This window comes from Orcinus orca, chromosome 7 (genome assembly GCF_937001465.1).
Source record: "Orcinus orca chromosome 7, mOrcOrc1.1, whole genome shotgun sequence".
NCBI classification, from domain to species: Eukaryota; Metazoa; Chordata; class Mammalia; order Artiodactyla; family Delphinidae; genus Orcinus; species Orcinus orca.
In genome coordinates, this window is record NC_064565.1 from 63,330,229 (window position 1) to 63,356,183 (window position 25,955).

Below are 25,955 nucleotides of genomic sequence, written 5' to 3' on the forward strand. Positions count from 1 at the left end.
TGCACTGTGGCAAGGCAGTGATTATATAAATTCCATGCTTGTTATTCAGTTGACAAGACAAAGCTGGTTTCCAGGGAATTTCTAAAAGAAAAAATGTAATCAAAGTAAAATGTACGATACAAAAGTCCAGTTTAGATGGGTGCTAGTAAAGACTCATTGCCGCATCAATTCTCAGCAACAATGCTGCCTTGGCAGTCACTAAAAATGATATCAACTGAATGGATCTAAAGAGGAGACCAAATGTTTTTAGCAAAGTTGTAAAACCTTGGCAACCACCTCCTGAACAAACACTCTGAAAGCTCAGAAGTCTAAGACAAGCTTACAATGCCCTGACTTTAAAATATATTCATGTCACCACTTCTTCCTTCTTACCCTGGAGCCAAGAGCACAAACAAGATTTCTGGAAGGTACCCCTTTGAAAGTACATTCCTCCTCCTTCATTCCAGAAGCACGTGATCCCATCCTTTCTGAAATAAAGCTCTTTCATTAATGTCCGTTGGTTTCCTACCCCATGTCCTATAGCTGATATTCAAAATTCAAGAGATGTTCAACTTCAGCTCAAATTTATCTACAAATATCTGGAAAAACTCTTTAAAACTTCTTGTTATACAAAATACAGGAAAGTGTCTGAGGATGAGACATCCTTTCAAGTCTATATCTACTTTTTCTGACTGTCTAACGTGGACAATATACATCATGGCAAAGGAAAAGATGCCATATTCTTATTTCCTTTACATTTAACATTAGGCAATCCAGCAGACTTAATGTGACATTTTTGCTTATTGTAGATCACTAGTGGACAATCATTTTCCAAGTTACGTTGCTTACAGGGATTCTTAAAAGTGACTAAATAAGTCACTTAGGACCGACCCCTAGCCAATCAGCAAAGTATATTGAGCACCTCACTGCAACAGGGGATCACAATAGGACAAAACTTGGCCTCCATCTCATGCGGTGCAAGACTATATACATAGAAAGAGGGCTAACACCTTTGGCCAGGGGTGGGAGGAGCAATGAGAGCACAGGGAGGAGTGGATGTCATGGGCTGGTGGGTAAGCCACTGATCATATATTCATTCAGTGCACATGGGAACAGAACTCTAAGTTAGCCACTGGGCAGGTAGGATGCAAGCTGGGATGGGTAGACTTCAGACAAGCGAACAGGGGCAAGGTGCAGCCATTCTCAGTGGTCCAAGGACTCGAGCAAACTTCCTATATATATATGGGTGACCCTTCCTTTTCTTCCAAGAGAGCTGGGTTATAGGAACACATATGGCATAAACAGACCAATGTGACAGCTGTAGAGAGGATTTGCATGGGCCCTGAGGAGGGATTTGTAAGTTTGGAATGTATGTTTGGTACCAAATTGTGAAAGTGAAGGCCAGGCTTAGAAGAAGGAAGTTGATCCAGTTAAGTAGTGTTTATCCCTGTTGGTTTCTAAAGAGGGGAATGACATGAAGAAGATGGCATTTAGGAAAGATTCATTTGGTGGGGAAGTATAGGGGAGGCTGGAGTATGGAGGCTGGAAGCCAGGAGGCTAGACCGGAAGTTATCATGTCAGCCATCTCTACAGGGATGTGGCGTGGGGACGTAGAATGTTGTGAATGGCAATGTGTGGAAAACTGGAAAGAACAGAGCAATGACGGAGAGTATTCCAAAGCTTGGAGCCATCGCTGTGTGTGACAAACATGAATGCTGGGGTGCTAGAGTAGTGATAACTGATCGTCCCCTAATTTTCATTCTCCCTTACTAACAGAACCCTGAATTTAGAGGCAACATTGCAGAATGGTTAAAATCACACATTTTGGAACCAGACAGTGAGGGTTTGAATGTCACCCCCATCACTTACTATCTGATGACCTTGGGTGAGTTACTCCATGTCTCTGTGCTTGGTTACCTTATCTGTAAAATGGGAATAATTCTAGTTCTTATCTCATGGGGTTGTTCTATGCCAACATGTGCAAAGCTCTTAGAACAGTGCTTGGTTCCAGGAAGCACTATGTAAGCATCAGCTGTTATTATTAGCTGAGCACATGGCCCGAGCACTTCCAGCTATGTGCAGCTATATGGCTACATTATGGTCATTAGAGTGTAAGCGGAAATGACGTTTACAGCTTTCAGTGAACCCTTGTAGGGTCCCACTTCCCCCTCCTAGTGGTAGGATTATGGACATGATGAAACCATGAGAAGGAAGCTGTGTGTTGCTAATGCTGTGACCTGCCATGTCAGCTCTGGTCTGCTTATGCTCAGATTATTGCCTGAGAAAAATGAACCTCTATCTGATTTAAGCCACTATTATTTGAGGTCTTGGTTATAACACTGACCTGTATTCAAATACATACTGATAATTTTTCTGGACCTGGATGAAGCCTCTGGGGGACCTCTGTATTACTGCAAGGGGGCTTGTCTCCAGGACTTGGCTGCTAGAGGTGAAGAAAGACTCCCCACCTGCCACTGCTCAGAATGATCTGGGGTTCCCGTCTGTCTGTCTGTCCATAGCAATTAGACTTTTAGCTCACTTCACCCAGCTCGATTCACCTGCAGAAGAGGGCAGGACCTTCCCTGCTCCTTGGCCCCCAGGCTGGGAGACAGCTATGTGTTTCCTCTCAGTGTGTCTTCTATACTCATTTTAACTTGATTTTCATCCACATAAAAATATTGGTGTTCAAGGACAGCACTGTGACTCATCCATGTTGTCACCTATTATCACCAACGGCCGTGGCTGAATTGCTAAGAAAATGATGCAGCCACAAAAAGACAATGGGAGAGGTGGCACTGAATGTGAGGTGGTTGTGGGACATAAAAGGAAATGGCCAGCTACAGTAAATTCCCCATCCAATCCTTCCTCACTATGACTGCCATTTGAAACTCTCTAATGAATTATTTGATCCTGCCTCTCCTTGCTCTAAAACCTTTACTGGACCTACACAGCATTTTTTGTTGTTGTTGTTTTAAGTGGAAACAACTAGGTTAAGGCTGAAGATCTCAAAGTCCTCTACGATCTGATACCAATATTTCATACTAACTTTAGTTCACATTTCTTCCTTTACAAAACCCATATTTTATTCACATCAAGCTGCTAACTCTTCCCTTTTTCCTGTCCCTTTGTGGTTCTTTATACCATTCCTTTTTTTCTGGAATGACTCTCCTCTTGCCCCTGACTTCTCACCACTGAAATCTAATCCATTCTTCAATAAACAGATGAAATATTTTTCCTCATGAAAGAGCTCTGGTCACAGTCAGCTGATCTGATTACCATCGTTTTAGATTTCTCTTGTCTTAATTTCACATGCTGCCTCAAATTATGTATTTGTTAATGCCCTATACCTCCTACCATTTTGTAGGAAGCCCAGGATCTTAAGAGTCCTTTTCTGATTTCCTCACACTGCATGGACCAGTGCCTCATACATTTGTTGAAACAGTGGGCTTGTGACGAACACAGGACACTACAGGAATAATGGAGTCCTTCTTTTGGATTTTGCATAAGACCCTGCAAGAAAGAAGCTCTTTTTACTCCTTTGTGGAATAGTTAAACTGGATGAATGTAAGCCTGAAGATTCTACATGAAGGAAGGAAGCATTTGGAATGAAGGAGAAAAGCAATAAGGCTACTACTTAGAAATAGAATGAGGGAGAGAAGGCAAGCCAAGGACGTCATGTAGGTCAATGTGGTCACAAAGACAGCTCCAGCCCCAGGCTTCCCCAGATCTGGGACCTAGTAAGTTTCCTTTGGTGTTCTTGCTTGTTTGAGGCAGGTTCTATTCCTTGTGAATAAGAGTCCTTACCATTTACACATGCTGACAGGCTTATCGTATTTTGAAGCATATAAGATAAAGTTACCCTGAACACATTCCTGCTGTGTTTCTCAACATCTGTGAGGCACAACGTATGTTCTTCTAAAAACTCTCACTATCCTGCTTCACTTAAACTGAGGGTATTTGATAAACACATCAGATTGTTTGAAAAGTGCTTATTATCCACCCTATCAATTATTGATAAGGGACTTAAATTTCATGAAAAAAATCCATAGACTAGTGAGGCCATTACACTACACCGTTTCTCAACCCCCAAATTTGTGGGATTTCTGAACCTCTTGACCAATTCAAAGGTCACATTTCTAATGGCCCAGTAAAGTACCCTGGTATAGTTCTACATGCCTGAAAAACTAGAGAGCAGCTTCTAATAGATGGGTCTTCTGCCTCTAATGAAAAGGAAACATTCATCCCCAGAAATCCTGTATATCATTGCAGAGAAACCAACTTCTGCTCATGCTGCCAAAGACTTCAGAAGTGCTATGCTTACAAATTCATCAATCATGACTGCAGATTCTAAAAGAGGACAGGTCACACACTCTTCACACATTTTATTTTTTTTTAACAATTTATTGGAGTATAATTGTTTTACACAGTTGTGTTAGTTTCTGCTGTATAAAAAACTGAATCAGCTATACCTATACTTATATCCCCATATCCCTTCCCTCTTGCATCTCCCTCCGACCCTCCCTATCCCACCCCTCTAGGTGGTCACAAAGCACAGGGCTGATCTCCCTGTGCTATGTGGCTGCTTCCCACTAGCTATCTATTTTACATTTGGTAGTGTATATAAGTCCATGTCACTCTCTCACTTTGTCCCAGCTTACACTTCCCCCTCCCCGTGTCCTTAAGTCCACTCTCCACATCTGCGTCTTTATTCCAGTCCTGCCCCTAGGTTCTTCAGAACCATTTTTTTTTTAGATTCCATATATATGTGGTAGCATACAATATTTGTTTTTCTCTTTCTGACTTACTTCACTCTGTATGACAGTCTCTAGTTCAATCCACCTCACTACAAATAACTCAATTATGTTTCTTTTTATGGCTGAGTAATATTCCATAGTATATATGTGCCACATCTTCTTTATTCATTCAGCTCTCGATGGACACTTAGGTTGCTTCCATGTCCTCGCTATTGTAAAGAGCTGCAATGAACATTGTGGTACATGACTCTTTTTGAATTATGGTTTTCTCAGGGTATATGCCCAGTAGTGGGATGGTAGGGTCATATGGTAGTTCTATTTTTAGTTTTTAAGGAACCTCCTCCATACAGTTCTCCATAGTGGCTGTATCAATTTACATTCCCACCCACAATTTACATTCCCTCCCACAGTGTAGGAGGGTTCCAGTTTTTCCACACCCTCTCCAGCATTTATCGTTTACAGATTTTTAGATGATGGCCATTCTGAGAGGTGTGAGGTGATACCTCATTGTAGTTTTGACTTGCATTTCTCTAATGATTAGTGATGTTGAGCATCCTTTCATGTGTTTGTTGGCAGTCTGTATATCTTCTTTGGAGAAATGTCTATTTAGGTCTTCTGCCCATTTTTGGATTGGGTTGTTTCTTTTTTGGATATTGAGCTGCATGAGCTGCTTATAAATTTTGGAGATTAATCCTTTGTCAGTTGCTTCGCTTGCAAATATTTTCTCCCATTCTGAGGGATGTCTTTTGGCCTTGTTTATGGTTTCCTTTGCCGTGCAAAAGCTTTTAAGTTTCATTAGGTCCCATTTGTTTATTTTTCTTTTTATTTCCATTTCTCTACGAGGTGGGTCAAAAAGGCTCTTGCTGTGATTTATGTCATAGAGTGTCCTGCCTATGTTTTCCTCTAAGAGTTTTACAGTGTCTGGCCTTACATTTAGGTCTTTAATCCATTTTGAGTTTATTTTTGTGTACAGTGTTAGGGAGTGTTCTAATTTCACTCTTTTACATGTAGCTGTCCAGTTTTCCCAGCACAACTTATTGAAGAGGCTGTCTTTTCTCCATTGCATACTCTTGCCTCCTTTATCAAAAATAAGGTGACCATATGTGAGTGGGTTTATCTCTGGGCTTTCTATCCTGTTGCATTGATCTATATTTCTGTTTTTGTGCCAGTACCATACTGTCTTGATTACTGTAGCTTTGTAGCATAGTCTGAACTGCGGGAGCCTGATTCCTCCAGCTGCGTTTTTCTTTCTCAAGATTGCTTTGGCTATTCGGGGTCTTTTGTGTTGCCATACAAATTGTGCAATTTTTCGTTCTCGTTCTGTGAAAAAAGCCATTGGTAGTTTGATAGAGATTGCACTGAATCTGTAGATTGCTTTGGGTAGTATAGTCATTTTCACAATGTTGATTCTTCCAATCCAAGAACATGGTATATCTCTCCATCTGTTTGTATCATCTTTACTTTCTTTCATCAGTGTCTTATAGTTTTCTGCATACAAGTCTTTTGTCTCCTTAGGTAGGTTTATTCCTAGGTATTTTATTCTATTTGTTGCAGCGGTAAATGGGAGTGTTTCCTTAATTTCTCTTTCAGATTTTTCATCAATAGTGTATAGGAATGAAACAGATTTCTGTGCATTAATTTTGTATTCTGCTACTTAACCAAATTCATTGATTAGCTCTAGTAGTTTTCTTGTAGCATCTTTGGAATTCTCTATGTTTAGTATCATGTCATCTGCAAACAGTGACAGTTTTACTTCTTCTTTTCTGATTTGGGTTCCTTTTATTTCTTTTTCTACTCTGATGGCTGTGGTTAAAATTTCCAAAACTATGTTGAATAACAGTGGTGAGGGTAGGCAACCTTGTTTTGTTCCTGATCTTAGTGGAAATGGTTTCAGTTTTTCACCATTGAGAATGATGTTTCACCATTGAGAATGATGTTGGCTGTGGGTTTGTCATATATGGCCTTTATTATGTTGAGGTAAGTTCCCTCTATGCCTACTTTCTGGAGAGTTTTTATCATAAATGGGTGATGAATTTTGTCAAAAGCATTTTCTGCATCTATTGAGATGATCATATGGTTTTTCTGCATCTATTGAGATGATCATATGGTTTTTCTCCTTCAATTTGTTAATATGGTGTATCACATTGATTGATTTCATTTATGGAAGAATCCTTGCATTCCTGGGTTAAGCCCTACTTGATCATGGTGTATGATCCTTTTACTGTGCTGTTGGATTCTGTTTGCATCTATGTTCATCGGTGATATTGGTGTTTAGTTTTCTTTGTTTGTGACATCTTTGTCTGCTTTTGGTATCAGGGTGATGGTGGCCTCGTAGAGTAAGTTTGGGAGTGTTCCTCTCTCTGCTATATTTTGGAAGAGTTTGAGAAGGATAGGTGTTAACTCTTCTCTAAATGTTTGATAGAATTCGCCTGTGAAGCCATCTGGTCCTGAACTTTGGTTTGTTGGAAGATCTTTAATCTTTAATCTTTAATCTTTAATCACAGTTTCAATTTCAGTGTTTGTGATTGGTCAGTGTTTGTGATTGGTCTGTTTACATTTTCTATTTCTTCCTGGTTCAGTCTTGGAAGGTTGTTTTTTTTAGGAATTTGTCCATTTCTTCCAGGTTGTACATTTTATTGGCATATAGTTGCTTGTAGTAATCTCTCATGATCCTTTGTATTTCTGCCGTGTCAGTTGTTACTTCTCCTTTTTCATCTCTAATTCTGTTGATTTGAGTCTTCTTCCTTTTTTTCTTGAAGAGTCTGGCTAATGCTTTATCAATTTTGTTTATCTTCTCAAAGAACCAGCTTTTAGTTTTATTGATATTTGCTATTGTTTCCTTCATTTCTTTTTCATTTATTTCTGATCTGATCTTTATGATTTCTTTCCTTCTGCTAACTTAGGGCTTTTTTGTTTTTCTTTCCCTAATTGCTTTAGGTGTAAGTTTAGGTTGTTAATTTGAGATGTTTCCTGTTTCTTGAGGTGTTACTGTATTGCTATAAACTTCCCTCTTAGAACTGCTTTGGTGCATCCCACAGGTTTTGGGTCATCATGGTTTCATTGTTATTTGTTTCTAGGTATTTTTTGATTTCCTCTGATTTCGTCAGTGATCTCTTGGTTATTTAGTAACATATTGTTTAGCCTCCATGTGTTCGTATTTTTTACAGTTTTTTTCCTGTAATTGATACCTAGTCTCATAGCGTTTTGGTCAGAAAAGATACTTGATATGATTTCAGTTTTTTAAATTTACCAAGGCTTGATTTGTGACTCAAGATATGATCTATCCTGAAGAATTTTCCATGAGCACTTGAGAAGAAAGTGTATTCTGCTGGTTTTGGATGGAATGTCCTATAAATATCAATTAAATTCATCTTATTTAATGTGTCATTTAAAGCCTGTGTTTCCTTATTTATTTTCATTTTGGTTGATCTGTCTATTGGTGAAAGTGGGGTGTTGAAGTCCCCTACTATGACTGTGTTACTGTTGATTTCCCCTTTTATGCCTGTTAGCATTTGCCTTATGTATTGAGGTGCTCCTATGTTGGGTGCATAAATATTTACAATTGTTGTATCTTCTTGGCGTGATCCCTTGATCATTATGTAGTGTCCTTCTCTGTCTCTTGTAATCATCTTTATTTTAAAGTCTATTCTGTCTGATATGAGAATTGCTACTCCAGCTTTCTTTTGGTTTCCATTTGCATGGAATATCTTTTTCCATTCCCTCACTTTCAGTCTGTATGTGTCCCTAGGTCTGAAGTAGGTCTCTTGTAGACAGCATATATATGGGTCTTGTTTTTGTATCCATTCAGTCAGTCTATCTTTTGGTGGGAGCATTTAATCCATTTACATTTAAGGTAATTATCAATATGTATGTTCCTATTACCATTTGCTTAATTGTTTTGGGTTTGTTATTGTACGTCTTTTCCTTCTCTTGTGTTTCCTGCCTAGAAAAGTTCCTTTAGCATTTGTTGTAAACGTGGTTTGGTAGTGAATTCTCTTGGCTTTTGCTTGTCTGTAAAGGTTTTAATTTCTCCGTCAAATCTGAATGAGATCCCTGCTGGGTAGAGTAATCTTGGTTGTAGGTTTTTCCCTTTCATCACTTTAAATATATCCTGCCACTCCCTTCTGGCCTGCAGAGTTTCTGCTGAAAGATCAGCTCTTAACCTTATGGATATTCCTTTGTATGTTAATTGCTGCTTTCCCCTTGCTGCTTTCAATATTTTTTCTTTGTATTTAATTTTTGAGAGTTTGATCAATATGTGTCTTGGCACGATTCTCCTTGTATTTATCCTGTATGGGACTCTCTGTGCTTCCTGGACTTGATTGACCATTTCCTTTCCCATATTAGGGAAGTTTTCAACTATAATCTCTTCAAATATTTTCTCAGTCCCTTTCTTTTTCTCTTTTTCTTCTGGAACCCCAATAATTCAAATGTTGGTGCGTTTAATGTTGTCCCAGAGGTCTCTGAGACTGCCCTCAATTCTTTTCATTCTTCTTTGTTTATTCTGCTCTGCAGTAGTTATTTCCACCATTTTATCTTCCACGTCACTTCTCTGTTCTTCTCCTCAGTGATTCTGCTATTGATTCCTTCTAGAGTATTTTTAATTTCATTTATTGTGTTGTTCATCACTGTTTGTTTGCTCTTTAGTTCTTCTAGGGCCGTATTAAACATTTCTTGTATTTTCGCCATTCTATTTCCAAGATTTTGGATCATCTTTACTATCATTACTGTGAATTCTTTTTCAGGTAGACTGCCTATTTCCTCTTCATTTGTTTGGTCTGGTGGGTGTTTACCTTGCTCCTTCATCTGCTGCGTATTTCTCTGTCTTCTCATTTTGCTTGACTTACTGTGTTTGGGGTCTCCTTTTCGCAGGCTACAGGTTCATAGTTCCTGTTGTTTTGGGCGTCTGCCCCCAGTGGGTAAGGTTGGTTCAGTGGGTTGTGTAGGTTTCCTGGTGGAGGGGACTGGTGCCGTGTTCCAGTGGATGAGGCTGGATCTTGTCTTTCTGGTGAGCAGGACTGTGTGAGGTGTCTGCAAAACACACTGCGTGTGTTTTGGGGTGTCTGTTAACTTATTATGATTTTAGGCAGCCTCTTTGCTAGTGGGTGGGGTTGTGTTCCTGTCTTGCTAGTTGCTTGCCATGGGGTGTCCAGCACTATAGCTTGCAGGTCGTTGAGTGCAGCTGGGTCTTAGTGTTGAGATGGAGCCACCTGGGAGACCTCTCACTGATTGATATTACGTGGGGCTGGGAGGTGTCTGGTGGTCCAATGTCCTGAACTCAGCTCTCTCACGTCAGAGGCTCAGGCCTCACAGCTGGCCAGGGCACCAAGACCCTATCAGCCACACGGCTGTTGGGAAGTCTGAGGTCTTCTTCCAGCGTTCAGTAGGTGTTCTGTAGGAGTTGTTCCACATGTACATGTATTTTTGATGTATTTTTGGGGAGGAAGGTTATCTCCACATCTTACTCCTCCACCATCTTGAAGGTCCTCTCTCTTTACACCTTTTAAAATGAAGTTGAGGAACAGTACCCACCACCTGGCATTATGTCAGTAAAATCTAGGAGTTGTATAATTTTCAGAAGACCAGGGGAAATGCCTCTAGTTAATTCAGAAATAGAAATGGCTATACCGATGCAACCATAAGTCAGTTAATGGATAAAGATACTTATTTTTTGCAACATTATTTCAGAAGTCCTTTTTGTTGTCCCAGATTTAAACCAAGACATATTCATCAAGTCTGTACTAATATACAGCTGATGGTTCTAGAAGTTTTGTTGTGAAATGCTCCCTTATAGGAAGTTCCAACGTATCAGTGGAAGGGAGAGTAAAAATTCTCTTGGGAAGAAATTCGTTCATACCTCTAGGAATCACAGCCTAAAGCATTCACACCATTAGAAGAGCCTGCAATCTGAAAACTACCATGTGATTTTTCTGAGCATTTTCTTAGGAAGATGGAAGAGGCATCAGTGTCTCTCCATGTGGTTCTATCCATTGCACCAGATCTCTTGAAAATTTTGAAAATAATAAAGAGTCTGAAAATCTAATCAAACTAGACACCCAGTAGCCAGTAAGTGACCCCAGTTGGGTAGGTACTGAAACTTAACAGTATTCTGAGACCCTGAGGTGACTTCTGACCACACCAGTCACTATCAAAGCCTGTAATTCTTCTTGTCTTTCATGGCTTGTTGGGGGAATTTGTGTGTGTGTGTTTGTGTGTGTGTGCAAAATCTGGTCTCACTTAAGTTTATCAACAGTTGATTATTGAGGATACTCTTCAGACCTTTTTCTAATACTTCACAGACATCATGCTTTCTGAGATCCCAAGGATACTCTTCAGTTTTGAAGTGTTCTAAACTCACAGATCAAGCAAGGAAAAGCTTGAGGGCAGATTTAGGGAAATCTTCCATTACTTCAGTGTATCAAATATCAAAGGAACATAAAGATATGTGAGGTTACATATTCCAAGACCATATTACCTTATTAGAAACTAGCTGGATAACCTTAAGCAAGTTACTTAACCTCTCAGAGCTCTAGTTTCCTCATCTGTACAATAGGAATAAAATACTTTACTCACAGAACCATTACAAGGGTTTAATAAGACATAATACACATAATACATGTGAATGCAAATAGCACACTGCCTGGCAGCCAGTGAAGTTTTAGTAAATATGGTTGCCATGTGTCTGGTTTTAAACCAGACAGTTCAGTATTAGAGTTTTCTTTCTGAGAAATAGATTAAGAAAAGACCAGACATATAAATGTAAATATGAGTAAGTGCTATTATTACTACCATGACATGTCTTATGCATGAATTCTGAGCTTCCTCTCACTAGGACAGTTCGCCACGAGGAATGAGAGAGAGCACACTCCACCAAGACATGCTTCAAGCACAACCACACGGGAGAGCCCAGTACACACTTTGCCAAGTACCAAATTCCACTGCCACTGTGAGCCAGGTGCGAGGGGTGAGCCCTGCAGTTGTTCTTATTGTTTCCTTTTACAGGTACAATTCCTTACAGTGTGTTTTATTTCATCTCCTTGTGGTCCTTTCCAGTAAGAGATATTTGGCAGTTTAATACTAATGAACTGACTGCTTAAAAATTAAGAATATTGAGTTTTTAATTCAATTCCCAAATTGCTTTAAAAAAGTCAGTATTTTTTCCAGTAAGAAATTTATTTTTACCAAAATTAACAATTTTTGTCATTAATTCACACGCGTTCTGGACAGGTCAGCACAGTAACTCCTGTGTCCACATTCCCTCGAGTTTGAACTTGTTTTGCCCAAAGACCTCTGCTCAGGAAAGCCCAAATGGCCTATTGCTGCCTGCAGGTGGCACCCCTCCATAAGATCAAAGTGTGATCATGACCTCAATGCCCACTTGAGACAGAAGTCTAATCAACTTTGCTGGCCTGGGTGATACTTACCCAATTTGGATTACATGTCATTTCCACCAAAGAGAGACAAGCCTTGTTGAACTTCTCTATTGCCTACTGGAAAAACTGTGCCACACTGTTGGACTCAGCAGCCTAAAGTTGCTTTCTAGATGTCAAACATATATTGTTTTCTAACCTAATTTTAACACACACTTCAGTTTCTTTCCAAAGGCATCTCACCTGATAGTGCTAGGCCCCTGATTATCCTCAAAATACCAGAGACCTCAAATGCTCTCTCCCCAAGAAGAATGTGACCTATAGAACAACCACACCCCAACTGAAGTTTTAAACACTTCCCAGGGGTGAAGTCGAGATTTCCAAAGGATATGAGGTTAGGCCCTTACAGTCTGTACTGAACCCAATCTTGGGAGAAGATCTCCTTTCTCAGGAAAAGCCTGCTCGCTGAGTTGTTGCCTACAAATGTAGCACTGATGTCCATGACCATGTGCCTGTGCTCAAGCTTAGAAGAGTGAAGTTGGATATATAGTTCCTCAGTTCTGTGGTTCTCCTGCCACCGTAAGTTCTTATGTCCCATGATTTGATTGACCCAATTTAGACTAAGTAGGTTGAACAATTAATTGCTCAGGGTGACTGTGGATTCATGGCTTTAATTGGGATGAAGGAGGTTTTCCATATGGCAAATATTTGAGGCATTCGACAATTATACAAACTATGTACATTCAGTTATCCTTCAAAAAGGGCATTTTAAGAACGTGTTATTTTAGAATCTGACATCGTGCCATCCTTATTTCTTCCACAGAAGTGAGGGAAGAGTAGTGTTTTAGTCAGTTTGAGCTACTGTAACATAATGCAAAAGACTGTATGGCTAAACCCTAAATATTTATTTCTCACATTCTGGAGACTGGGAGGTCTGAGATCAAGGTGCCAGCAGATTTAACATCTGGTGAGGGCCTGCTCCCTTGTTTGTAGATGGCGGCCTTCTTGCTGTATCCTCACATGGCAGAGAAAGAAAAAGCTCTGGTCTCTCTTGTTCTGCTGAGAATGACACTAATCCCATCATAAGGACCCCAAGCTCATAATCTCATCTAAACTTAATTACCTCCCAAAGTCTCCAGATGGGGGTTGGGGGTTGGGGCTTCAATTTATGGATTTGGGGGGGGACACAAATAATCTGTAACAGGTAGAGAAGAAAGAAGGCTGGAAGCTAAATTTGGTGGCTTAGACTGCATTCTTTTTTATTCTAACGTAATTTGATTCACATTTTATTATAAGAGTAATACATGCTCATTATAGAAAAATGTTGAAAATATTTTAAAAGGATGATTTAATCAAAATCACATAGCTTTTTTTTTTAACTTCAGAACTTCTCAGTCCTTTAATATGCAAATACATGTTACATCAAGAATGCTTTTCCACAGACCACCTATTCATTGTTCCAAGAAACACAGCTTAAGAGATGCTATTCTAGGGATGCTCATAGCTTAGGACATAATTTTACACTATGCTAACAATTTTTGTAAATTCTTCCTTGGGAATTATTTTGCTAGTGAGGTGCAGCTTGAGAAGGAGATGGAAAGCTACAATACACACCACTGAGTAAAGAGCACATGGAGAGCCAGAAGTAGGATGAAGATGAAGACAGGAGACATCTGGTCCCAGGATGACAAACATTTCTTGCTTTATAACTGGCCCAAGCATGTACTATCTTTGCAAATAAATAAGCTCATATACAGTGCTGTGCCTTGTACTGTATCCTGCTTTCCCTCACTTACATGTTCTTCATCCCTTCACTTCAAAAGCCCACTGTGGAAAAAACTCCACTCTGCATATACTTGTTGGGAATTACATATTAAATACAAATAGTCCCAATGTCCAGTTCAGGATTTCCATTTCTACCCCCCTTTTTAAACTTCACCTTTTGGAGGATGACTCTCTCACTATTTGATGCAAGACAGATCTCTTGTTCTTTCTTTTTGTAGCATATCAGAAAGTCTTACAGAATATGGTCCCATGTTCTCTGTTTTACAATTCTTCACATCTACATTTTCTCTGACTTTCTTAACTTTCAAAGAGACTGCCCTAAATAGATGTCTCTGCCTTAACATTTGGGCCAGCAGTTCTGGTGACCCTACCTCTAAGAGGCACACTACCAATATCACAAGTTCACATCTGCGAAGTCACTTCCATGTGCCTGACACTGCGCTAAGCAAGTTACATAGATTATCTCATTTAATCCTTACCCAATCAAACCAAACCAAATCAGATGTTTGCAATCCCCTTTCTACAGATAAGGATGCCTAGGCTTGGCAACTTTTCCATAATTTCACAGTGACAGAGCAGGATTTGAATCCAGGGCTTTCTGACACCAAAACTCATGCTTTTACCTATTACCCTCATAATCATAGTCTAGAGCAATGCTTTTCAAAACTTGGTCCCTGAAACAGCAGCAGCAGCAGCACTTGGGACCTTGTTACAAATGTAAATTCTCAGGCCCAACTCCAGAAAAATCAAAAACTCTACAGAGAGACCTTCAAGATGGTGGAGGAGTAAGACCTGGAGATCACCTTCCTCCTCACTAATACATCGGAAATACATTTACATGTGGAACAACTCCTACAGAACACCTACTGACTGCTGGCAGAAGACCTCAGACTTCCCAAAAGCCGTGTGGCTGACAGGGTCTTGGTGCTCCAGCCAGATGTCAGGCCTGTGCCTCTGAGGTGGGAGAGCCGAGTTCAGGACATTGGTCCACCACAGAACTCCTGGCTCCACATAATATCAAATGGCAAAAGCTCTCCCAGAGATCTCCATCTCAACAATAAGACCCAGCTCCATTCAACAAGCAGCAAGCTCCAGTGCTGGACCCCCTATGTCAAACAACTAGCAAGACAGGAACACAATCCCACCCATTAGCAGAGAGGCTGACTAAAATCATAATAAGGTCACAGACACCCCAAAACACACCACCGGATGCAGTCCTGCCCACCAGAAAGACAAGATCCAGCCTCATCCACCAGAACACAGGCACTAGTCCCCCTCACCAGGAAGCCTACACAACCCACTAAACCAACCTCACCCACTGGGGGCAGACACCAAAACCAACGCAAACTACGAACCTGCAGCCTGCAAAAAGGAGACCCCAAACACAGTAAGTTAAGCAAAATGAGAAGACAGAGAAACACACAGCAGATGAAGGAGCAAGGTAAACACCCACCAGACCAAACAAATGAAGAGGAAATAGGCAGTCTACCTGAAAAAGAATTCACAGTAATGATAGTAAAGATGATCCAAAATCTTGGAAATAGAATGGCGAAAATACAAGAAATGTTTAATACGGCCCTAGAAGAACTAAAGAGCAAACAAACAGTGATGAACAACACAATAAATGAAATTAAAAATACTCTAGAAGGAATCAATAGCAGAATCACTGAGGAAAAGAACAGAGAAGTGACGTGGAAGATAAAATGGTGGAAATAACTACTGCAGAGCAGAATAAACAAAGAAGAATGAAAAGAATTGAGGGCAGTCTCAGAGACCTCTGGGACAACATTAAACGCACCAACATTTGAATTATTGGGGTTCCAGAAGAAGAAGAGAAAAAGAAAGGGACTGAGAAAATATTTGAAGAGATTATAGTTGAAAACTTCCCTAATATGGGAAAGGAAATGGTCAATCAAGTCCAGGAAGCACAGAGAGTCCCATACAGGATAAATTCAAGGAGAAATACGCCAAGACACATATTAATCAAATGATCAAAAATTAAATACAAAGAAAAAATATTGAAAGCAGCAAAGGAAAGGCAACAAATAACATACAAGGGAATCCCCATAAGGTTAACAGCTGATCTTTCAGCAGAAACTCTGCAAGCCAGAAGGGAATGGCAGGACATATTTAAAGTGATGAAAGGGAAAAGTCTACAACCAAGATTACGCTACCCAGCAAGGAGCTCATTCAGATTTGACGGAGAAATTAAAACCTTTACAGACAAGCAAAAGCTAAGAGAATTCAGCACCACCAAACCAGCTTTACAACAAAGGCTGAAGGAACTTCTCTAGGCAGGAAATACAAGAGAAGGAGAAGACATACAATAACAAACCCAAAACAATTAAGCAAATGGTAATAGGAACATACATATCGATAATTACCTTAAATGTAAATGGATTAAATGCTTCCACCAAAAGACACAGATTGGCTGAATGGATACATAAACAAGACCCATATATATGCTGTCTTTAAGAGAGCCACTTCAGACCTAGGGAAACATACACACATACTGAAAGTAAGGGAACAGAAAAAGATATTCCATACAAATGGAAATTAAAAGAAAGCTGGAGTAGCAATTCTCATATCAGACAGAATAGACTTTAAAATAAAGGCTATTACAAGAGACAAAAGGACACTACATGATGATCAAAGGATCACTCCAAGAAGATATAACAATTGTAAATATTTATGCACCCAACATAGGAGCACCTCAATACATCAGGCAAATGCTAACAGGCATAAAAGGGGAAATCGACAGTAACACAGTCATAGTAGGGGACTTTAACACCCCACTTTCACCAATAGACAGATCATCCAAAATGAACTTAAATAGGGAAACACAAGCTTTAAATGATACATTAAAGAAGACAGATTTAATTGATCTTTATAGCACATTCCATCCAAAAACAACAGAATACACTTTCCTCTCAAGTGCTCATGCAATATACTCCAAGATAGATCATATCTTGGGTCACAAATCAAGCCTTGGTAAATTTAAGAAAATTGAAATCACACCAAGCATCTTTTCTAACCACAATGCTATGTGACTAGATAACAATTACAGGAAGAAATCTGTAAAAAATACAAACACATGGAGGCTAAACAATACACTACTTAATAACCAAGAGATCACTGAAGATATCGAGGAAATACCTGGAAACAAATGACAATGAAAACATGACAACCCGAAACCTATGGAATGCAGCAAAGCAGTTCTAAGAGGGAACTTTATAGAAATACAATCCTATCTCAAGAAACAAGAAACATCTCAAATAAACATTCTAAACTTACACCTAAAGCAATTAGAGAAAGAACAAAAAAAATCCCAAAGTTAGCAGAAGGATAGAAATCATAAAGATCAGGTCAGAAATAAATGAAAAAGAAATGAAGGAAACAATAGCAAAGATCAATAAAACTAAAAGCTGGTTCTTTGAGAAGATAAACAAAATTGATAAACCATTAGCCAGACTCATTAAGAAAAAAAGCGAGAAGACTCACATCAACAGAATTAGAAATGAAAAAGGAGAAGTAACAACTGACATGGCAGAAATACAAAGGATCATGAGTGATTACTGCAAGCATCTTTATGCCAATAAAATAGACAACCTGGAAGAAATGGACAAATTCTTAGAAAAGCACAACCTCCCAAGACTGAACCAGGAAGAAACAGAAAACATAAACAGACCAATCATAAACACTGAAATTGAGACTATGATTAAAAATCTTCCAACAAACAAAAGCCCAGGACCAGATGGCTTCACAGGTGACTTCTATCAAACATTTAGAGAAGAGCTAACACCTATCTTTCTCAAACTCTTCCAAAATATAGCAGGGGGAGGAACACTCCCAAACTCATTCTACGAGGTCACCATCACCCTGATACCAAAACCAGACAAAGATGTCACAAAGTAAGAAAACTACAGGCCAATATCACTGATGAACATAGATGCAAAAATCCTCAACAAAATACTAGCAAACGGAATCCAACAGCACATTAAAAGGATCACACACCATGATCAAGTGGGGTTTACCCCAGGATGCAAGGATTCTTCAATAAATGAAATCAACCAATGTGATATACCGTATTAACAAATTGAAGGAGAAAAACCATACGATCATCTCAATAGATGCAGAAAAAGCTTTTGACAAAATTCATCACCCATTTATGATAAAAACTCTCCAGAAAGTAGGCATAGAGGGAACTTACCTCAACATAATAAAGGCCATATATGACAAACCCACAGCCAACATCATTCTCAATGGTGAAACATCATTCTCAGTGGTGAAAAACTGAAACCATTTCCTCTAAGATCAGGAACAAGACAAGGTTGCCTACCCTTGCCATTGTTATTCAACATAGTTTTGGAAGTTTTAGCCACAGCCATCAGAGAAGAAAAAGAAATATAAAAGGAACACAAATCGGAAAAAAATAAAACTGTCACTGTTTGCAGATGACATGATACTATACATAGAAAATTCCAAAGATGCTACGAGAAAACTACTAGAGCTAATCAATGAATTTGGTTAAGTAGCAGAATACAAAATTAATGCACAGAAATCTGTTTCATTCCTATATACTACTGATGAAAAATCTGAAAGGGAAATTAAGGAAACACTCCCATCTACCACTGCAACAAATAGAATAAAATACCTAGGAATAAACCTACCTAAGGAGACAAAAGACTTGTATGCAGAAAACTATAAGACACTGATGAAAGAAATTAAAGATGATACAAACAGATGGAGAGATATACCATGTTCCTGGATTGGAAGAATCAACAATGTGAAAATGACTATACTACCCAAAGCAATCTACAGATTCAATGCAATCCCTATCAAACTACCAATGGTTTTTTTTCACAGAACTAGAACAAAAAATTTCACAATTTGTATGGCAACACAAAAGACCCCGAATAGCCAAAGCAATCTTGAGAAAGAAAAACGCAGCTGGAGGAATCAGGCTCCCAGACTTCAGACTATGCTACAAAGCTACAGTAATCAAGACAGTATGGTACTGGCACAAAAACAGAAATATACATCAATGGAATAGGATAGAAAGCCCAGAGATAAACCCACTCAGATATGGTCACCTTATTTTTGATAAAGGAGGCAAGAGTATGCAATGGAGAAAAGACAGCCTCTTCAATAAGTGGTGCTGGGAAAACTGGACAGCTACAGGTAAAAGAATGAAATTAGAATAGTCCCTAATACCGTACACAAAAATAAACTCAAAGTGGATTAAAGACCTAAATGTAACACTATAAAACTCTTAGAGGAAAACATACGCAGAACACTCTATGACATAAATCACAGCAAGAGCCTTTTTGACCCACCTCGTAGAGAAATGGAAATAAAAAGAAAAATAAACAAATGGGACCTAATGAAACTTAAAAGCTTTTGCACGGCAAAGGAAACCATAAACAAGACCAAAAGACAACCCTCAGAATGGGAGAAAATATTTGCAAACGAAGCAACTGACAAAGGATTAATCTCCAAAAGTTACAAGCAGCTCATGCAGCTCAATATCCAAAAAACAAACAACCCAATCCAAAAATGGGCAGAAGACCTAAACAGACATTTCTCCAAAGAAGATATACAGATTCCCAACAAACACATGAAAGAATGCTCAACATCACTCACTAATCATTAGAGAAATGCAAATCAAAACTACAATGAGGTATCACCTCACACCTCTCAGAATGGCCATCATCAAAAGATCTGCAAACAATAAATGCTGGAGAGGGTGTGGAGAAAAGGGAACCCTCCTACACTGTTGGTGGGAATGTATATTGATACAGCCACTATGGAGAATAGTATGGAGGTTCCTTAAAAAACTAAAAATAGGACTACCATACGACCCAGCCATCCCACTACTGGGCATATACCCTGAGAAAACCATAATTCAAAAAGAGTCATGTACCACAATGTTCATTGCAGCACTATTTACACTAGCCAGGACGTGGAAGCAACCTAAGTGTCCATCGAGAGCTGAATGGATAAAGAAGATGTGGTACATATATACAATGGAATATTACTCAGCCATTAAAAGAAACGAAATTGAGTTATTTGTAGTGAGGTGGATTGACCTAGAGTCTGTCATACAGAGTGAAGTAAGTCAGAATGAGAAAAATAAATACTGTACACTGCCACATATATATGGAATCTAAAAAAAAAGTTCTGAAGAACCTAGGGGCAGGACAGGAATAAAGATGCAGACGTAGAGAATTGACCTGAGGATACGGGAGGGGGAAGGGTAAGCTGGGACGAAGTGCGAGAGTGGCATGGACATATATACACTACCAAATGTAAAATAGATAACTAGTGAGAAGCAGCTACATACCTCAGCAGCAAGATCAGCTCGGTGCTTTGTGACCACCTAGAGGGATGGGATAGGGAGGGTGGGGAGGGAGATGCAAGTGGGAGGAGATATGGGGATATATGTGTATATATAGCTGATTCACTTTGTTATAAAGCAGAAACGAACACATCATTGTATAGCAATTATACTCCAATAAAGATGTTAAATAAATAAATCAAAATAAAAAGGAGAGAAAAACTGCACAGAAGACCATGTTTTAAAAAAAACAAACTCTAGAGATCTGGTGTGTATATATACACACACCACACACACACACACACACACACACACACACACAAAATGGAATATTATCCAGCCATAAAGAAGAAAGCCTGCCTTTCGTAACAACATGAATAAAACTTATTATGCTAAGCAAAATAAGACAAAGTGAGGCAAAAACTCTATGTTCTTACTTACATGTGGAATCTAAGAAAAGCCAAACTAATAGAAATAGAGAGTAGAATGGTGGTTGCCAGGGGCTGGGGGTGGGGGAAATGGGGACATGTTGGATATAGGCTACAAACTCCAAACTATAGGAGTAAGAAGATCGGGCTCTAGTGCATATTATGGTGATTATAATTAACAATACTGTATTACAAACTTGAAAATTAAGAGAGTTGATGTTAAATATCACCACAAACAAAAAAATCATAATTATGTGAGATAGTAGAGGTGTTAACTAACCTTATAGTGGTTATCATTTTGCAATAATTACATGTATATAATTATCATATTGTACACCTTAAGCTTACATGTGTTGGATGTCAATAATATCTCAATTAATCTAGAGAGAAAAGAGGAACTCCGAAGGTGAGGCCCAGCAATCTGTGTTTTATCTAGCCCTCCAGGCGATTCTGATGTATGCTAATGTTTAAAAACAACTGTTCTGGAAACCAAGCTGGAAGACTTTAGGTTAAAGGTGAGGGATAATTTTCTGGTGTGATGTTAACACTACCGTGGGGCATCTCAAAAGGCTGGCCTGGGATCGCCCCATTTGGCTCTGATAGATGGGAGCTGTCCTGTGTCTCTAGGAACTTTCCATCTTTATTGCTCGTGTCTCAAGCATAGAGCACCACATCACCAAATCCTAGAGCGACAGCTCAGCATTCTCTAACAACATCAAAAAAATCTCACACTTAAAGTTGAACCTAACAGAGCACAGGATATTCTGATCACATGTGTAGGCGCTGAAAAAACAATCGGCAGGAACAGGGAGCGTGTCATGGTTGCTTTCTCCCCATGCACTCGCCCTCTGCAGGGCCATGCCATATATTAGTGGGCATTTCACATCAGCTAATTCAGATTCCCCTGTCAGACAAATCCCACCTGTGAGCACTGCTGTCTACACCACATAACACCACATAGATCAAGAGTGAGGAGAGGCCAAAGTCATGAACACCATAGCTTTCCATAAAAGTTAATTAATGACAGAAGCATATTGCTGGGAATGGCAACATGGCCGTTATTTATGGCTCAGGAAACCCCAACTGTAGGGATTTGCCTTTTCCTTTCTCCCAGCCCCAGCTCTACCCATGAGTTTACTCACCCCATTACAGTAACTTCATGAATCATTTGCCAAGTTAGCAAGAATGTAGCATGGAATCTATAAAAATTAATACAACAGCTGGATATCCAACACACATCCCAAGAGAAACAGACCACCCTGTGGATGCCACCATGTTCTTTTCTATCCCTGTATCTCAACACTTCTTTCACACTTCACATTTCTACCCCTGGTAAGAGTTCCAACGTGTCACCCCCAAGGAAAGGATTTCCCCAAGGAAGCCTTGCTACTGAAAGGCTTCTAGAAACCTCCTTTCCCCCTTCCCAGCCATACCATTACACACAAGCATGGGCTGACCACTAGGAGAATAGCTCATCACCAACAGACTGTCACCACTTTGGGAGGCTGTGCAGCACTGTGGTGAAAAGTTTCCCTCTGGCTTCAAATTCCACTAAAGTGTTCATAGTGCCCTCATCTATAAAATGGGCCCAATAATATTCACCTTTGAAGGTTGCTGTGAGGTTTGAACCAAGCTGACATGAGCTGAGCGACACCCAGTGCCATTAAGGCCGAACAAACCTTCGTGGTGCGACTTTTCCCCCTCAGAAGGCCATGTGCCCCAACAAGCTCAGACTAGTATTTTCCACAAACCCTATACTGCTGCCCACACAGATTTTAGAAGGAGGTGGTCTGAAGGTGATACAATTTTTTACGTTTGTGCATGTGTGTGCATTTTTCAGCTCATTCTCTAAGGCACTCATGACCACTGCAGGGTCTCAGGAGGAGAAAGAAAGAAAACTGAACCCTGGAAAAGCTAAGAAAGCAAGAATGCACATTTATGCTGGAGAAGACGGTTCCATGTGTCGGAAAGAGTATTGCACTGTAAGTCACATAACTGGTGTTTTACTCTCCTCTCCCATAAACAAACTGCGGCAAATCCCTTCTCAGAGCTCAGTTTCCATTTCTTTATGTTTGAAATGGACCTCATAGTGACTCCTCACCTCACTTCATACAGTTGTGGGCATCAAAATAGGTAACAGATATGAAAGCATCTTTTCAAGCAGAAAACACCACCCCAATAAATGTATGATACTCAAGGTTCAGATGCCTTATCAAGATTCCAATGGACAAACAGCTTCACCAACCGGCCATTGCAGTCCACAAAATTATGAGGAAATTTACCATGCAGTGAGTTATATTGTTCCTTTTGTTCTGCTTGTGTGAAATAGCATAGTTATCTTCGGAATATGTTTTAAAAATAAGCAAGCAGAAATCCTTTGTGGGAGAGGGAAATCTGTAAGTATGGTTTGATTCCACTCGATCCACTATAATCCTTAGAGCTACCCGGCATCCCTCTGTGGTTTGCTTTAATTGCATGTCACTGCTAACTTCCTTGTAAAGAGACAGGCCTCTGCCATTCCTTCTAATTATCCAAATCGCCAGCCACTGTGTGTGGCCTTACCTAAGGCTTTTAACCAGCAGTAATGTCACTAAATCAAAGCAAGTGGGAAGTGTCCCTGTTGGAGTGACTCTAATAAATGCTACATGACATTCCTTGAAGACTGTTTGGAAATATTCTCTTCAGAGTTACACCAATTCCAACATGATAACTCATCAGTTAAAAAGAGTCATAACCAGAAGTCCACATGTAAACCATATATCTCTTACCTCCTGTTGCTAAAGGATCCACATTTCATCTAGAAAGGACATAAATCTGGCAATCTCACTTCAGGCTTAGCCCATCCACCTGAGAAAGAATATTATATAGTTCAATACAATTATGCCGCTGTTTCTGTAGGTCCCCTAAATCCAGCATCAGTTGATATTGGCATTGATAATAATAATAACAAAACACCATTTATTGATGTCTTCCTACATGCAAATGTCACGTGAACCTCCTTCTATACATTATCTCACTTGATCAGCACAATCTTGTGTTCAGCTATTGTTCCCAGTCTATAGCTGTGAAAACTGAGGCCTCAAGAGCTTAAGGATGAGAGTAGCACTGAAGACAAATGGAGCATATGTGGAACTGACAAGAAGATGGTTGCTGAGGAGGCTGAGATAAATTGCTCTGAATTCCCATTATCTACGTATACAAAAATTGAGCTAAAAAATTTAGGCATCTAAAAACACGAGTTCCTCCTATTTCCAACTTACAAATGTAAAATTATAGAAACTCTGGAGAAAACGTTTTTGTATTCATGAGAAGTATTTTTTTGAATTTTATTTTATTTTTTTATACAGCAAATTCTTATTAGTCATCAATTTAATACACATCAGTGTATACATGTCAATCCCAATCACCCAATTCATCACAGCACCACCAACCCCCGCCCCCACCGCCGCTTTCCTCCCTTGATGTCCATACGTTTGTTCCCTACATCTGTGTCTCAATTTCAGCCCTGCAAACCAGTTCATCTGTACCATTTTTCTAGGTTCCACATATGTGCGTTATTAATATACGATATTTGTTTTTCTCTTTCTGACTTACTTCACTCTGTATGACAGTCTCTAGATCCATCCACCTCACTACAAATAACTCAATTTTGTTCCTTTTTATGGCTGAGTAATATTCCATTGTATATATGTACCACATCTTCTTTATCCATTCGTCTGTCGATGGGCATTTAGGTTGCTTCCATGACCTGGCTATTGTAAGCAGTGCTGCAATGAACACTGGGGTGCATGTGTCTTTTTGAATTATGGTTTTCTCAGGGTATATGCCCAGTAGTGGGATGGCTGGGTCGTATGGTAGTCCTATTTTTAGTTTTTTAAGGAACCTCCATACTATTCTCCATAGTGGCTGTATCAATATACATTCCCACCAACAGTTTAGGAGGGTTCCCTTTTCTCCACACCCTCTCCAGCATTTGTTATTTGTAGATTTTCTGATGAGGCCCATTCTAACTGGTGTGAGGAGATACCTCATTGTAGTTTTGATTTGCATTTCTCTAATAATTAGTGATGCTGAGAAGCTTTTCATGTGCTTCTTGGCCATCTGTATGTGTTCTTTGGAGAAATGTCTATTTAGGTCTTCTGCCCATTCTTGGATTGGGTTGTCTGTTTAATATTGAGCTGCATGAGCTGTTTATATATTTTGGAGATTAATCCTTTGTCCATTGATTCGTTTGCAAATATTTTCTCCCATTCTGAGGGTTGTCTTTTCATCTTGTTTATGGTTTCCTTTGCTGTGCAAAAGCTTTGAAGTTTCATTAGGTCCCATTTGTTTATTTTTGTTTTTATTTCCATTACTCTAGGAGGTGGATCAAAAAAGATCTTGCTGTGACTTATGTCAAAGAGTCTTCTTCCTATGTTTTCCTCTAAGAGTTTTATAGTGTCCAGTCTTACATTTAGGTTTCTAATCCATTTTGAGTTTATTTTTGTGTATGGTGTTAGGGAGTGTTCTAATTTCATTCTTTTACATGTAGCTGTCCAGTTTTCCCAGAACCATTTATTGAAGAGGCTGTCTTTTCTCCATTGTATATCCTTGCCTCCTTTGTCATAGATTGGTTGACCATAGGTGCGTAAGTTTATGTCTGGGCTTTCTATCTTGTTCCATTGATCTATGTTTCTGTTTTTGTGCCAGTACCATATTGTCTTGATTACTGTAGCTTTGTAGTACAGTCTGAAGTCAGGGAGTCTGATTCCTCCAGCTCCGTTTTTTTCCCTCAAGACTGCTTTGGTTATTTGGGGTCTTTTGTGTCTCCATACAAATTTTAAGATTCTTTTGTTCTGGTTCTGTAAAAAACGCCATTGGTAATTTGATAGGGATTGCACTGAATCTGTAGATTGCTTTGGGTAGTATAGTCATTTTCACAATATTGATTCTTCCAATCCAAGAACATGCTATATATCTCCATATTCATGAGAAATATTATCATCTGTATTTCAGCATTTTACCATGAAGCTCCAGAGTTTTAAAATGTATGCTGCACGTTTTTGATTTGTGTTCTAGTAAACATGGGTGTGTATGGCTCCTGAAAATTAAAAATTATGTACGTAAGAGTATATAAGGCTGTACACTTATGGTCTAGACACTTTCTTATGTGTATGTTGTATGTTAATAAAAAGTTTCAAAACTGTATCTATGTGGATCTGAATGTTCATGTTTCATCACTATTTTCTGTACTTTCTCAAAATGACCATCAAGCTGTTACTACCCCTTTTTAATTTTCCCCAGAATGATTTTCCTTTACAAT

General features: G+C 39.3%; 1 long non-coding RNA gene across 1 annotated transcript in view; it reads right to left on the bottom strand.

Annotated features, from left to right (window-relative positions):
• Positions 1-3,464: 3,464 nt before the first annotated feature.
• LOC125965076 (uncharacterized) overlaps positions 3,465-25,955 on the bottom strand; it is a 35,934-nt gene continuing 13,443 nt past the window's right edge. Inside the window, exons 2-3 of the long non-coding RNA XR_007478575.1 lie at positions 23,422-23,500; positions 3,465-3,489 (exon numbers count right to left, since the gene is read on the bottom strand). This is a non-coding gene — a long non-coding RNA (uncharacterized LOC125965076). The remainder of the gene's footprint in view (positions 3,490-23,421; positions 23,501-25,955) is intronic.